Source organism: Bombina bombina, chromosome 4, assembly GCF_027579735.1.
Source record: "Bombina bombina isolate aBomBom1 chromosome 4, aBomBom1.pri, whole genome shotgun sequence".
Lineage (NCBI taxonomy): Eukaryota > Metazoa > Chordata > Amphibia > Anura > Bombinatoridae > Bombina > Bombina bombina.
The window spans coordinates 988,128,675-988,145,514 of NC_069502.1; positions in this window are offsets into that span (position 1 = coordinate 988,128,675).

The window sequence follows — 16,840 nt, forward strand, 5'->3', positions numbered from 1 at the left end:
TAACTCATTCCTATCTTATAATAAATTTAAACACCTTTAAAATTAAATTAAACTATATTAAACTATTAATTAACCTACCCTAACTATTATAATAAAATTATATTAAACTATATTAAATTAATAATTAACCTACCCTAACTGTTATAATAAAATTACATTAACCCCTTAATGACCATACCATTTTTCAATTTTCTCACCCTTAAGGACAAAGGCTATTTTTACATTTCTGCTGTGTTTGTGTTTAGCTGTAATTTTCCTCTTATTCATTTACTGTACCCACACATATTATATACCGTTTTTCTCGCCATTAAATGGACTTTCTAAAGATACCATTATTTTCATCATATCTTATAATTTCCTATAAAAAAATTATAAAATATGAGGAAAAAAATGGAAAAAAACACACTTTTTCTAACTTTGACCCCCAAAATCTGTTACACATCTACAATCACCAAAAAACACCTATGCTAAATAGTTTTTGTCCTGAGTTTAGAAATACCCAATGTTTACATGTTCTTTGCTTTTTCTTTTGCATTTTTTTATGTTTTCTGTAGTGTAGCCCCCCACAATACCCCCCTCCCCCTCCCAGATCGTTTAAATATTATTATTTTTTTAATCTTTTTTCCCCCTCTTACCCCCTCATTGGTGTCAGTGGCTAATATGGCGGCAATTAGGTAGGGGAGAGGGTTAGAGAGCTGGGGGGGGGGATCAGGGAGGTTGGGGCTAAGGCAGGGGTCCATCACAGCTAAAATATTTTATTTTTTTATTAAAAAAAAAAAAAAACCTCCTTTTATTTAGTACTGGCAGACTTTCTGCCGGTACTTAAGATGGCGGGGACAATTGTGGGGTGGGGGAGGGAAGAGAGCTATTTGGGAGGGATCAGTGGGTGGGATGTGTCAGGTGGGAGGCTGATCTCCTATAACTGGATTGCTATTGGCTGATAGAATTCTATCAGCCAATCGAAATCTAAGGGACGCCATCTTGGATGACGTCATTTAAAGGAACCTTCAATCATCGGTAGTCATCGGAAAGGAAGAGGATGCTCCACGTCGGATGTCTTGAAGATGGAGCCGCTCCACGCCGGATGGATGAAGATAGAAAATGCCGTCTGGATGAAGACTTCGGCCGCTTGGATGAAGACTTCTGCCGGTTTCGATGAGGACTTCTACCGGCTTCTTGGAGGATGGATGTCAGATCTTCAAAACTGTAAGTAAATCTTCTGGGGTTAGTGTTAGGATTTTTTAAGGGTTTATTGGGTGGGTTTTAGTTTTAGATTAGGACTTGGGCCTGCAATAGAGCTAAATGCCCTTTTAAGGGCAATGCCCATCCAAATGACCTTTTCAGGGCAATGGGGAGCTTAGGTTTTTTAGATAGCTATTTATTTGGGGGGTTGGTTATGTGAGTGGTGGGTTTTACTATTGGGGAGTTGTTTGTATTTTTTTTTCAGGTAAAAGAGCTGATTTCTTTGGGACAATGCCCCGCAAAAGGCCCTTTTAAGGGCTATTGGTAGTTTATTGTAGGTTAGGTTTTTTTATTTTGGGTTGGCTTTTTTATTTTCATAGGGCCCTTAGATTAGGTGTAATTAGTTTAAAGCTTTGATAATTTAGTTTTTATTTTTTGTAACTTAGTGTTCATTTTTTTGTGTAACTTAGTGTTTGTTATTTTTTGTAACTTAGTTAATTTTTTGTAACTTTGTAATTTTTTAGAGTAGAATTAAATTATTTGAGTAGGGTTAGGTGTTTAAATATATAATATAGTTATTTTATTTATTTGTAGTTTTATGTTATTTTAGTATAAAAGTTAGGTTAGATTAATTATTAATTTAATATAGTTTAATGTAATTTTATTATAACAGGGTAGGTTAATTATTAATTTAATATAGTTTAATGTAATTTTATTATAACAGTTAGGGTAGGTTGATTAATCGTTTAATATAGTTTAATGTAATTTTATTATAATAGTTAGGTTAGAATAATTTGTAATTTAATATAGTTTAATGTAATTTTAGTATAATAGTTAGGGTAGGTGAATTAATAGTTTAATATAGTTTAATTTAATTTTAAAGGTAAGTTTAAATTTATTATAAGATAGGAATGAGTTAATATTTAATATAAAGTTAACGGGTTGTTAGGTTTAGGGATTAATAGGTTAATTTAGTTTAAGGCGATGTGGGAGACTGGCGGTTTAGGGGTTAATACATTTATTCAGTTGTGGTGGGCTCCGGGAGCGGCAGGATAGGGGTTAATAACTTTATGTAGGTGGTGGTATAGGGGGTGGCCAATTAGGGGTTAATAAGTATAATGTATGTGGCGATGGGCTCCGGGAGCAGCAGTTTAGGGGTTAATAAGTTTATTTAGTTGCGGCGGGGTTCCGGGAGTGGCGGTATAGGGGTTAATAACTTTTATTTAGGTGGCGGCGGGTGTCGGGGGCAGGAGATTAGGGGTGTTTAGACTCGGGGTACATGTTAGGGTGTTAGGTGTAAACATAACTTTCATTCTCCCATAGGAATCAATGGGATATCGGGCAGGCAGCGAACATAAGCTTTCTCTGCTTTCACACTCCCATTGATTCGTATGGCATCTGCCTCCTCCAGGGCGGCGGATTGAAAACCATGTACGCTGGGCCGGAATAGCTGCGAGCGTACCTGGTAGTTATTTGATGATAACTAGCAAAAGTAGTCAGATAGTGCCGAATTTGCATTCGGAACATCTTTAATGACATAAGCATCGATCTGTGTCGGACTGAGACCAGCGGATCGTATGTTACGTAACAAAATTCTACTTTTGCCGGTCTGTAGGCTTTGATAACTAAGGTGAATCAAGCTCTCCACAATTACGCTGTGGAATTCCAGCGTATTTGCAGTTGACGGCTTGATAAATAGGCCCCCAAGTCTGCTGTGGGACACAAAACAAGATATTTTCACATTTCAGTTTGCAGCTTGTGAAAAGCCCTTCACCAAGCGAGCAATCTTGTCTGTTGTGAACAGCATCTATGACCCCCTTGTTTTCATAGCCCCTGTTACCATTCAGAGAAAGACACTCCTCAGACAACTTACCATTGAGAGCATAGACTGGGACACGCCAGCTACACTACTCACCCAAAAGATTGGAACTGCTGCAATCCCTCCTCCTGGGAACTTTGACTGCAACAATATTTTCAGATGCCAGTGGATGCAGGTACAACATATGTCTAATGTATTCCGGCGTTGTTGGAGGAAGAAATACTTACACATGCTCCAGAGCCGTCACAAGTGGTAGATGTCCAAACCTAACCTCCAGGTAGGGGACCTTGTCCTTTTAAAAGAGAATGGGGCTCATCGCAACGAATAGCCGATGGGTTTTGTCACTCAGGTCATGCCCAGTGATGATGGAAAAAAACTGTAAGGTAGAGGTCAAGGTGTCTAGGAGAGGTGTTGTACATTTTTTTTTTTCGACCAATCACCCAACTAGTACTCCTGTCAAGGGAAGAAGTCCCTTGAGAGTCTCTGCCAAAGGTCACATATCTTGGCGGGAATCATTTCCATGGACCTCCAGCTGTGTCCTTTTAAATACTACATCTTCTTGGAACATTCTAACCACCTTGGATTACAACATGGGTTGGTGGACGTTTTGGCCTAGTGCGGCTTCCCCAGCCTGAAGATGGGTTTTTCTTGTTATTATTCCTGTCATATTGAACTATGGCCCAACTTCAAGCCACAAAACCTTAAAACTTTCTACTCAAGTTTATTGTCTATACAGTTTAAAGTTGTAATATTGTATGCTTTCTCTTTCTGTCTTCCAGGTTCCAAAATTTGGACTCCTATGAGGACATTATTAGTTACAATATTAAAGTTTATTTTGAAATCTAAAGATTTCAGACAGGGAGTGTCATGCCCCATGACTCAGGGTTTATTTTTGTATTTTTTTTGTGTTCTGTGTTGAATCTGTTGTTTGCTACTGACTCCTATTATTTCATAGGTATTTTGTCCCTGTTGGGCTTCCTTACTCCCTTCTTGTTCATGCAAGTACTGTTAATTTTACTGGTCATGTATCAGCCATTTTGTGTATCATGCTAGCAAGAACTACTGTCTTTTCACCTGCATTTCTTTACATATTTACAAGGATTGTCAGCCTGAATAATAAATAATTCTACTGAGATACCCTTCTACATGTCAGTTTTGCTTAGTTGACACTGTCTGCTAAACCTTCATTGTGTGAGTACTGGTCAATACAGACAGCAGATAGTCTCAGGAACCCACAACTCACAGCTCTGTTAGGGAGGCAGAATAATATATATGTATGTATTTCAATGTTAAAGCCCTTTGCCTGACTTTTTTTTTTCTAACACTTGAGACCTCATATCTTTGAGCCCTTATAAAATAATATTTGTTTTATTAATTTTTATTAGATGGTGTTATTAAGAGTGTACTTTTTTGTTTTGAAAAGCAGTTAACAAGAGCTCTGAGGATGCAGTAATCATTCTTGCATAAATCACAATTGACTCAAGCAATCGCGTTTACTTTTAACTTGTAATACGAGTGATAAACCTGATGCATGCAAACACCTGCACTAAACACCTTTTTGCTTGTGTGTAACTGTTAACATGCAACTAATAAGCGGGGCCCAATATGTTTTAAACTAATGATTTTGTATGAATAAATTATATTTTGCACCTTTAGCTAATGCAATTCTATTATTCCTTGTTTTTGTCTTGTAAATTATACAACAAATTACTGTGTTAAACTCTGAGTAAGTACTATAGTCTCCCATACAATTTTCTCTAGGAAGGAAGGAAGATCTGCTATTATACTGTTTATTTCAGAAAGGATATTGCACCTAAAATGTGGTCAGAGATAACATAAATATTGAAAATGGCATTTTAGTAAAAAAAAGGAAAACTTCCCTTTTTGCCCTACCCTGTCACCTCTGACAAACCACAACCATAAAAAAACCTGATCTGTTTTCATTTCAAATCAGTAGCAAATGCAAATTTGCATAAAAATCTTTAGTAGGAAATTAGAACTGATGTCTTTCTCCTTGTTTTTGAAAGGATTTCCAGCTGACAGATGGAAGGTTAAAGTCAAATTATGACATAGGAAAAACACGGCTTGTATAGAGTAATGAAAAAGATGTTTTATATTTTACTTTCATAATTTAGCCTTTTTCTACAAGTATTTATTGAGATTTAACTTTGCTTGCTCGTATGTGCTAAATTAGAGGCATCTTAACTAGATGCTTTTCTGTTGTATGTTTGCATTATATATTATTCAAAATATCAATGTTTCAAGTTTGAACTTGCTCTCTAAAAAAGCACTAACAATATTTTTCTATATTTTTTTTAAACATTTTTTTTTTTACTTAATTATTTTGAGAATATTTTTAAATATTGTACTTGTCATTAAATTCTTTAACGAAATGCCAGTTTTACTTTTAAATTACTTATATTATATTTGTTTATGAGTTTATGGGTTTCAATACATTTGTAATGTAATTTACATATTCTTTCTATATTAAATTTTTAAAATTTAAAAAAAGAAAAATTACACATGTTGCATGCATTTAAGCTTTAAAAACATATATTTTGACCAAACATACTGTAAAAACCATAATCCCAAGAAGTCTGGCCACATTTTTATAGGAAATGTGGGCCGACTTCTTTAGCCTATGGGGCCGATTTATCAAGTGTCTGGCGGACATGATCTGCTGTAACGATCATGTCCACCAGACCGATAAATGCCGACAGCATGCGCTGTCGGCATTTATCATTGCATAAGCAATTCTGGTGAATTATTTAATTAACATGTGCATAATAAAAAGACAATGAAATAACACCTACCCTGAATTTCAAATATGCAGTAAATTTTTTTCTGTTAAATTATTTTTTTCTCCCTTTTTCTGGCTTCCTGTATCATGTGACAGACATCAGCCAATCACAGACTAGTATACATATATAGTTATATACTTGAAATGCAAGAAGGTTTGCAAGAAAAAAGCAGATTGTCAAACTCTAGTAATATATATTAAAAAAGAGAAAGAAAAAAATTTGTTTAAATTGGCACATTCATGCTAAATAACTTTATTGAAAGTTACCAATAAATCAGAGTCCAGCCGGACTTGTGCATACACATACAGTACATACACCGTTAAAGTAGTTTAAACTCAGTACTATAGGTCTCAACAATATAGGTAATAGTATAAAGAGAAATAATAACTGATACGATTGTACTCAATTAGTAATATTAAATGTCCCTCTTGTAAGGTTTTACCATTGGATACAGTATCAAAATGAATGCATGATTTCAACTTAGTTGGCAAATTCAAAAACTTGCACTTTGATAAAGGTGATTTAGCTATTGCTTGTTACAGCAGAAAACTGATACGTCGTGACAGATATCATCAATAGTAATGTGAGTGAAGAGATGATGTAAATACTTAGTATCAAATGCTGTTATATATATATATATATATATATAATATATAAATATATATATATATATGAATCAGCTTGAAGGTTAAACTATTATTTAAGCTAAAAATCTTCTGCAGCCATTGATTAACATAATTTCAATAGCGAGTGTCCAGAAAAGATGCATATCTTGTGCTTGTGAAAGTAGTAGCTAAGATATAAAATAAATTTTAACATTCAGGTATCTTGGAGTTATAAGTTATCGATTATACGAAAAGCTATAATAGCCTTTCCCATACCTGTTATATGTTAGACATAGTGATATCTATTGTAGCAACATGAGTAAAACGTCTTACATGTATCAAGTATCTCTAACACGCTGTTGATAACAGCTATGAATGGATAGTAAATACTGATTCAAATGAAAGGTCCACACTGCTAAGATATATCAAAGCATTGCACACACTGAACTAAAAAAAAAGTCCCTTCTATAGCGGGGACTTGAATTCATTTTATGCTGACTTCAGATGCATTCAGATTAAATATTAAGCTAAAGTACTGAGCGAGCAATTTTTAAAAGAGAGGGTGGTACTATGACCTCGTGAGAGTGCCCCTGATGCGCGTTTCACATAACGATTCCTTGGGGAGGGGGGTACGATGCCGGCTGGGACTGGGTGGTTTATATCGCATCAATGTGCCCGCCGTCATATGTTTATAGGATCAAATCTTGAAGAATCGGTCGATAATGATTGGTATGCAACTTGCCTGGTATATACATTTGACCAATGGTAGATAGATTTCTGACATCATCACTCATCCACCTATCGATGATAACCTTATGTAATTTACCTGTCAGGGTATGTACTCGTTAACTTTTCATCAGACTATTGACAATATGTGAGCTAATTAGATACATTATATAAATATATGGACGTTAGATCAAATTGTTTCTACTTGTTCATATTAGTGAGATTAAGAAGGTATTGAAACTTACTAAGATTATTAATTATATTAGATACTTTGAATTCTTTTTATGATCTATCGCTTGTCTACTATTACGAGGGTTAATGTTATTTACATATACCGAAGTATGTTGTAAAAAGCAAAAACAGCAAATTTGATTATTGCATATTATACACTGATACTTCCAATAAATATGTGAATACATGTGAGTGAACGTGAAGTGTTGGTCTTAGAATTTTTTTTTATCTTTATATTGTGGCGAGAGAGAAAAAAAATAACCATATAATGAATTAAAAAACAAGGGGCAAAAGAGGGAGAATAATAGAGTAAAGGCATGAGTGAAATAGTGATAAAATATTCATTATAATTAAATATGAGCTGGAGATAGCACAATCATGGACATTTATACGATAACTAAATATGTGATGATCACTAAGTTAAACAATACATTAAGTGTACATATATACATATACCCTGCGAGCTTGTGCACATTGCTCAGTAGAACTTTGTTCCTTCAGAAAGTGTGAATATAAAAAAATTGATAATGGAAATAAATTCAAAAGTGTCTTAAGACTGCATGCTCTTATCTGAATCATAACAAGTTCATTTTGACATGAGTGTCCTTTAAGCTATATGAGCCCATTTATCTCTTTGTAAGTTTAGAGTATTTTGGAAAAAACGTGATCATTAAAATATATTTTTTTCTTTGATTGTTTATTTGAACTTATAAAGGTCTGAATTGCAGTATAAGCTTCCGTTTCATAAGCTGTCCTGTCTATTCATATATATATATATATATATATATATATATATATGAATAGAAGGACAGCTTATGAACGGAAGCTTATACTGCAATTCAGACCTTTATAAGTTCAAATAACAATCAAAGAAAAAATATATTTTAATGATCACGTTTTTACCAAAATACTCTAAACTTACAAAGAGATAAATGGCTCATATAGCTTAAAGGACTCATGTCAAAATGAACTTGTTATGATTCAGAAAGAGCATGCAGTCTTAAGACACTTTTGAATTTATTTCCATTATCAATTTTTTTATATTCACACTTTCTGAGGAACAAAGTTCTACTGAGCATGTGCACAAGCTCGCAGGGTATATGTATATATGTACACTTAATGTTATTGTTTAACTTAGTGATCATCACATATTAAGTTATCGTATAAATGTCCATGATTGTGCTATCTCCAGCTCATATTTAATTATAATGAATATTTTATCACTATTTCACTCATGCCTTTCACTCTATTATTCTCCCTCTTTTGCCCCTTGTTTTTTAATTCATTATATGGTTATTTTTTTTCTTCTCGCCACAATATAAAGAAAAAAAAATTCTAAGACCAACACTTCACGTTCACTCACATGTATTCACATATTTATTGGAAGTATCAGTGTATAATATGCAATAATCAAATTTGCTGTTTTTGCTTTTTACAACATACTTCGGTATATGTAAATAACATTAACCCTCGTAATAGTAGACAAGCGATAGATCATAAAATGAATTCAAAGTTATCTAATATAATTAATAATCTTAGTAAGTTTCAATACCTTCTTAATCTCACTAATATGAACAAGTAGAAACAATTTGATCTAACGTCCATATATTTATATAATGTATCTAATTAGCTCCATATTGTCAAGTCTGATGAAAAGTTAACGAGTACATCCCTGACAGGTAAATTACATAAGGTTATCATCGATTGGTGGATGAGTGATGATGTCAGAAATCTATCTACCATTGGTCAAATGTATATACCAGGCAAGTTGCATAACCAATCATTAACGACCGATTCTTCAAGATTTGATCCTATAACATATGACAGGCGGGCACATTGATGCGTTATAAACCACCCAGTCCAGCCGGCACGTACCCCTCCAAGGAATCGTTATGTGAAACGCGCATCAGGGGCACTCTCACGAGGTCATAGTACCACCTCTCTTTTAAAATTGCTCGCTCAGTACTTTAGCTTAATATTTAATCTGAATGCATCTGAAGTCAGCATAAAATGAATTCAAGTCCCCGCTATAGAAGGGATTTTTTTTTAGTTCAGTGTGTGCATGCTTTGATATATCTTAGCAGTGTGGACCTTTCATTTGAATCAGTATTTACTATCCATTCATAGCTGTTATCAACAGCGTGTTAGAGATACTTGATACATGTAAGACGTTTTACTCATGTTGCTACAATAGATATCACTATGTCTAACATATAACAGGTATGGGAAGGCTTTATAGCTTTCGTATAATCGATAACTTAACTCCAAGATACTGAATGTTAAAATTTATTTTATATCTTAGCTACTCTTACAAGCACAAGATATGCATCTTTTCTGACACTGCTATTGAAATTATGTTAATAATGGCTGCAGAAGATTTTTAGCTTAAATAATAGTTTAACTTCAAGCTGATTCATATATATATTATATATTATATATATATATATATATATATATATTTATACAGCATTTGATACTAAGTATTTACATCATCTCTTCACTCACATTACTATTGATGATATCTGTCACGACGTATCAGTTTCTGCTGTAACAAGCAATAGCTAAATCACCTTTATCAAGTGCAAGTTTTTGAATTTGCCAACTAAGTTGAAATCATGCATTCATTTTGATACTGTATCCAATGGTAAAACCTTACAAGAGGGACATTTAATATTACTAATTGAGTACAATCGTATCAGTTATTATTTCTCTTTTACTATTACCTATATTGTTGAGCCTATAGTACTGAGTTTAAATACTTTAAACGGTGTATGTACTGTATATGTGTATGCACAAGTCCGGCTGGACTCTGATTTATTGGTAACTTTCAATAAAGTTATTTAGCATGAATGTGCCAATTTAAACAAATTTTTTTCTTTCTCTTTTTTAATATATATTACTAGAGTTTGACAATCTGCTTTTTTCTTGCAAACCTTCTTGCATTTCAAGTATATAACTATATATGTATACTAGTCTGTGATTGGCTGATGTCTGTCACATGATACAGGAAGCCAGAAAAAGGGAGAAAAAAATAATTTAACAGAAAAAAATTTACTGCATATTTGAAATTCAGGGTAGGTGTTATTTCATTGTCTTTTTATTATGCACATGTTAATTAAATAATTCACCAGAATTGCTTATGCAATGATAAATGCCGACAGCGCATGCTGTCGGCATTTATCGGTCTGGTGGACATGATCGTTACAGCAGATCATGTCCGCCAGACACTTGATAAATCGGCCCCATAGGCTAAAGAAGTCGGCCCACATTTCCTATAAAAATGTGGCCAGACTTCTTGGGATTATGGTTTTTACAGTATGTTTGGTCAAAATATATGTTTTTAAAGCTTAAATGCATGCAACATGTGTAATTTTTCTTTTTTTAAATTTTAAAAATTTAATATAGAAAGAATATGTAAATTACATTACAAATGTATTGAAACCCATAAACTCATAAACAAATATAATATAAGTAATTTAAAAGTAAAACTGGCATTTCGTTAAAGAATTTAATGACAAGTACAATATTTAAAAATATTCTCAAAATAATTAAGTAAAAAAAAAAAATGTTTAAAAAAAATATAGAAAAATATTGTTAGTGCTTTTTAGAGAGCAGTTCAAACTTGAACATTGATATTTTGAATAATATATAATGCAAACATACAACAGAAAAGCATCTAGTTAAGATGCCTCTTTAGCACATACGAGCAAGCAAAGGTTAAATCTCAATAAATACTTGTAGAAAAAGGCTAAATTATGAAAGTAAAATAAAAACATCTTTTTCATTACTCTATACAAGCCGTGTTTTTCCTATGTCATAATTTGACTTTAACCTTCCATCTGTCAGCTGGAAATCCTTTCAAAAATAAGGAGAAAGACATCAGTTCTAATTTCCTACTAAAGATTTTTATGCAAATTTGCATTTGCTACTGATTTGAAATGAAAACAGATCAGGTTTTTTTATGGTTGTGGTTTGTCAGAGGTGACAGGGTAGGGCAAAAAGGGAAGTTTTCCTTTTTTTTACTAAAATGCCATTTTCAATATTTATGTTATCTCTGACCACATTTTAGGTGCAATATCCTTTCTGAAAAAACAGTATAATAGCAGATCTTCCTTCCTTCCTAGAGAAAATTGTATGGGAGACTATAGTACTTACTCAGAGTTTAACACAGTAATTTGTTGTATAATTTACAAGACAAAAACAAGGAATAATAGAATTGCATTAGCTAAAGGTGCAAAATATAATTTATTCATACAAAATCATTTAGTTAAAACATATTGGGCCCCGCTTATAGTTGCATGTTAACAGTTACACACAAGCAAAAAGGTGTTTAGTGCAGGTGTTTGCATGCATCAGGTTTATCACTCGTATTACAAGTTAAAAGTAAACGCGATTGCTTGAGTCAATTGTGATTTATGCAAGAATGATTACTGCATCCTCAGAGCTCTTGTTAACTGCTTTTCAAAACAAAAAAGTACACTCTTAATAACACCATCTAATAAAAATTAATAAAACAAATATTATTTTATAAGGGCTCAAAGATATGAGGTCTCAAGTGTTAGAAAAAAAAAGTCAGGCAAAGGGCTTTAACATTGAAATACATACATTATATTATTTGCCTCCCTAACAGAGCTGTGAGTTGTGGGTTCCTGAGACTATCTGCTGTCTGTATTGACCAGTACTCACACAATGAAGGTTTAGCAGACAGTGTCAACTAAGCAAAACTGACATGTAGAAGGGTATCTCAGTAGAATTCTTTATTATTCAGGCTGACAATCCTTGTAAATATGTAAAGAAATGCAGGTGAAAAGACAGTAGTTCTTGCTAGCATGATACACAAAATGGCTGATACATGACCAGTAAAATTAACAGTACTTGCATGAACAAAAAGGGAGTAAGGAAGCCCAACAGGGACAAAATACCTATGAAATAATAGGAGTCAGTAGCAAACAACAGATTCAACACAGAACACAAAAAAATACAAAAATAAACCCTGAGTCATGGGGCATGACACTCCCTGTCTGAAATCTTTAGATTTCAAAATAAACTTTAATATTGTAACTAATAATGTCCTCATAGGAGTCCAAATTTTGGAACCTGGAAGACAGAAAGAGAAAGCATACAATATTACAACTTTAAACTGTATAGACAATAAACTTGAGTAGAAAGTTTTAAGGTTTTGTGGCTTGAAGTTGGGCCATAGTTCAATATGACAGGAATAATAACAAGAAAAACCCATCTTCAGGCTGGGGAAGCCGCACTAGGCCAAAACGTCCACCAACCCATGTTGTAATCCAAGTGGTTAGAATGTTCCAAGAAGATGTAGTATTTAAAAGGACACAGCTGGAGGTCCATGGAAATGATTCCCGCCAAGATATGTGACCTTTGGCAGAGACTCTCAAGGGACTTCTTCCCTTGACAGGAGTACTAGTTGGGTGATTGGTCGAAAAAAAAAATGTACAACACCTCTCCTAGACACCTTGACCTCTACCTTACAGTTTTTTTCCATCATCACTGGGCATGACCTGAGTGACAAAACCCATCGGCTATTCGTTGCGATGAGCCCCATTCTCTTTTAAAAGGACAAGGTCCCCTACCTGGAGGTTAGGTTTGGACATCTACCACTTGTGACGGCTCTGGAGCATGTGTAAGTATTTCTTCCTCCAACAACGCCGGAATACATTAGACATATGTTGTACCTGCATCCACTGGCATCTGAAAATATTGTTGCAGTCAAAGTTCCCAGGAGGAGGGATTGCAGCAGTTCCAATCTTTTGGGTGAGTAGTGTAGCTGGCGTGTCCCAGTCTATGCTCTCAATGGTAAGTTGTCTGAGGAGTGTCTTTCTCTGAATGGTAACAGGGCTATGAAAACAAGGGGGTCATAGATGCTGTTCACAACAGACAAGATTGCTCGCTTGGTGAAGGGCTTTTCACAAGCTGCAAACTGAAATGTGAAAATATCTTGTTTTGTGTCCCACAGCAGACTTGGGGGCCTATTTATCAAGCCGTCAACTGCAAATACGCTGGAATTCCACAGCGTAATTGTGGAGAGCTTGATTCACCTTAGTTATCAAAGCCTACAGACCGGCAAAAGTAGAATTTTGTTATGTAACATACGATCCGCTGGTCTCAGTCCGACACAGATCGATGCTTATGTCATTAAAGATGTTCCGAATGCAAATTCGGCACTATCTGACTACTTTTGCTAGTTATCAAATAACTACCAGGTACGCTCGCAGCTATTCCGGCCCAGCGTACATGGTTTTCAATCCGCCGCCTGGAGGAGGCAGATGCCATACGAATCAATGGGAGTGTGAAAGCAGAGAAAGCTTATGTTCGCTGCTGCCCGATATCCCATTGATTCCTATGGGAGAATGAAAGTTATGTTTACACCTAACACCCTAACATGTACCCCGAGTCTAAACACCCCTAATCTCCTGCCCCCGACACCGCCGCCACCTAAATAAAAGTTATTAACCCCTATACCGCCACTCCCGGAACCCCGCCGCAACTAAATAAACTTATTAACCCCTAAACTGCTGCTCCCGGAGCCCATCGCCACATACATTATACTTATTAACCCCTAATTGGCCACCCCCTATACCACCACCTACATAAAGTTATTAACCCCTATCCTGCCGCTCCCGGAGCCCACCACAACTGAATAAATGTATTAACCCCTAAACCGCCAGTCTCCCACATCGCCTTAAACTAAATTAACCTATTAATCCCTAAACCTAACAACCCGTTAACTTTATATTAAATATTAACTCATTCCTATCTTATAATAAATTTAAACTTACCTTTAAAATTAAATTAAACTATATTAAACTTAATTCACCTACCCTAACTATTATACTAAAATTACATTAAACTATATTAAATTACAAATTATTCTAACCTAACTATTATAATAAAATTACATTAAACTATATTAAACGATTAATCAACCTACCCTAACTGTTATAATAAAATTACATTAAACTATATTAAATTAATAATTAACCTACCCTGTTATAATAAAATTACATTAAACTATATTAAATTAATAATTAATCTAACCTAACTTTTATACTAAAATAACATAAAACTACAAATAAATAAAATAACTATATTATATATTTAAACACCTAACCCTACTCAAATAATTTAATTCTACTCTAAAAAATTACAAAGTTACAAAAAATTAACTAAGTTACAAAAAATAACAAACACTAAGTTACACAAAAAAATGAACACTAAGTTACAAAAAATAAAAACTAAATTATCAAAGCTTTAAACTAATTACACCTAATCTAAGGGCCCTATGAAAATAAAAAAGCCAACCCAAAATAAAAAAACCTAACCTACAATAAACTACCAATAGCCCTTAAAAGGGCCTTTTGCGGGGCATTGTCCCAAAGAAATCAGCTCTTTTACCTGAAAAAAAAATACAAACAACTCCCCAATAGTAAAACCCACCACTCACATAACCAACCCCCCAAATAAATAGCTATCTAAAAAACCTAAGCTCCCCATTGCCCTGAAAAGGTCATTTGGATGGGCATTGCCCTTAAAAGGGCATTTAGCTCTATTGCAGGCCCAAGTCCTAATCTAAAACTAAAACCCACCCAATAAACCCTTAAAAAATCCTAACACTAACCCCAGAAGATTTACTTACAGTTTTGAAGATCTGACATCCATCTCCAAGAAGCCGGTAGAAGTCCTCATCGAAACCGGCAGAAGTCTTCATCCAAGCGGCCGAAGTCTTCATCCAGACGGCATTTTCTATCTTCATCCATCCGGCGTGGAGCGGCTCCATCTTCAAGACATCCGACGTGGAGCATCCTCTTCCTTTCCGATGACTACCGATGATTGAAGGTTCCTTTAAATGACGTCATCCAAGATGGCGTCCCTTAGATTTCGATTGGCTGATAGAATTCTATCAGCCAATCGCAATCCAGTTATAGGAGATCAGCCTCCCACCTGACACATCCCACCCACTGATCCCTCCCAAATAGCTCTCTTCCCTCCCCACCCCACAATTGTCCCCGCCATCTTAAGTACCGGCAGAAAGTCTGCCAGTACTAAATAAAAGGAGGTTTTTTTTTTTTTTAATAAAAAATAAAATATTTTAGCTGTGATGGACCCCTGCCTTAGCCCCAACCTCCCTGATCCCCCCCCCCAGCTCTCTAACCCTCTCCCCTACCTAATTGCCGCCATATTAGCCACTGACACCAATGAGGGGGTAAGAGGGGGAAAAAAGATTAAAAAAATAATAATATTTAAACGATCTGGGAGGGGGAGGGGGGTTGTGTGGGGGGCTACACTACAGAAAACATTAAAAAAATGCAAAAGAAAAAGCAAAGAACATGTAAACATTGGGTATTTCTAAACTCAGGACAAAAACTATTTAGCATAGGTGTTTTTTGGTGATTGTAGATGTGTAACAGATTTTGGGGGTCAAAGTTAGAAAAAGTGTGTTTTTTTCCATTTTTTCCTCATATTTTATAATTTTTTTATAGGAAATTATAAGATATGATGAAAATAATGGTATCTTTAGAAAGTCCATTTAATGGCGAGAAAAACGGTATATAATATGTGTGGGTACAGTAAATGAATAAGAGGAAAATTACAGCTAAACACAAACACAGCAGAAATGTAAAAATAGCCTTTGTCCTTAAGGGTGAGAAAATTGAAAAATGGTATGGTCATTAAGGGGTTAATGTAATTTTATTATAACAGTTAGGGTAGGTTAATTATTAATTTAATATAGTTTAATATAATTTTATTATAATAGTTAGGGTAGGTTAATTAATAGTTTAATATAGTTTAATTTAATTTTAAAGGTGTTTAAATTTATTATAAGATAGGAATGAGTTAATGTTAGGTTTAGGGATTCATAGGTTAATTTAGTTTATGGAGATGTGGGGGGCTGGCAGTTTAGGGTTAATACATTTATTCAGTTGTGGTGGGCTCCGGGAGCGACAGGATAGGGGTTAATAACTTTATGTAGGTGGCGGCGGTGTAGGGGGCGGCAAATTAGGAGTTATTAAGTATAATGTAGGTAGCGGTGGGCTCCGGGAGCGGCGGTTTAGGGGTTAATAAGTTTATTAGAGTGGCGGTGGGCTCCGGGAGCGGATGTTTAGGGGTTAATAAGTTTATTTAGTTGCGGCGGGGTCCGAGAGCGGCGGTGGGGGTTAAACAGTTTAGTATAGTGGCAGTGTTTAGTGACAATATACAAATAAAGCTGGGAAAAAGCCGAAGAGCAGCGAGATCGATGACTGTTAGTAAACAAACAGTTCGCTCATCCCCATACTTGGTGCGTGGCTTTTTGAGAGCTTTTTTGTTAAATAAGGAGAGCATATTCAGGTCCGCGGCAGCGATTTTATGCGATCTTAGGCGAGCGTATTGGTGCCGTCGAATGCAAGTAAGTTGACGGCTTGATAAATAGGTCCCCTAGGCTGCGCTGCACGGGAGGTACGTCAGAATAAAAA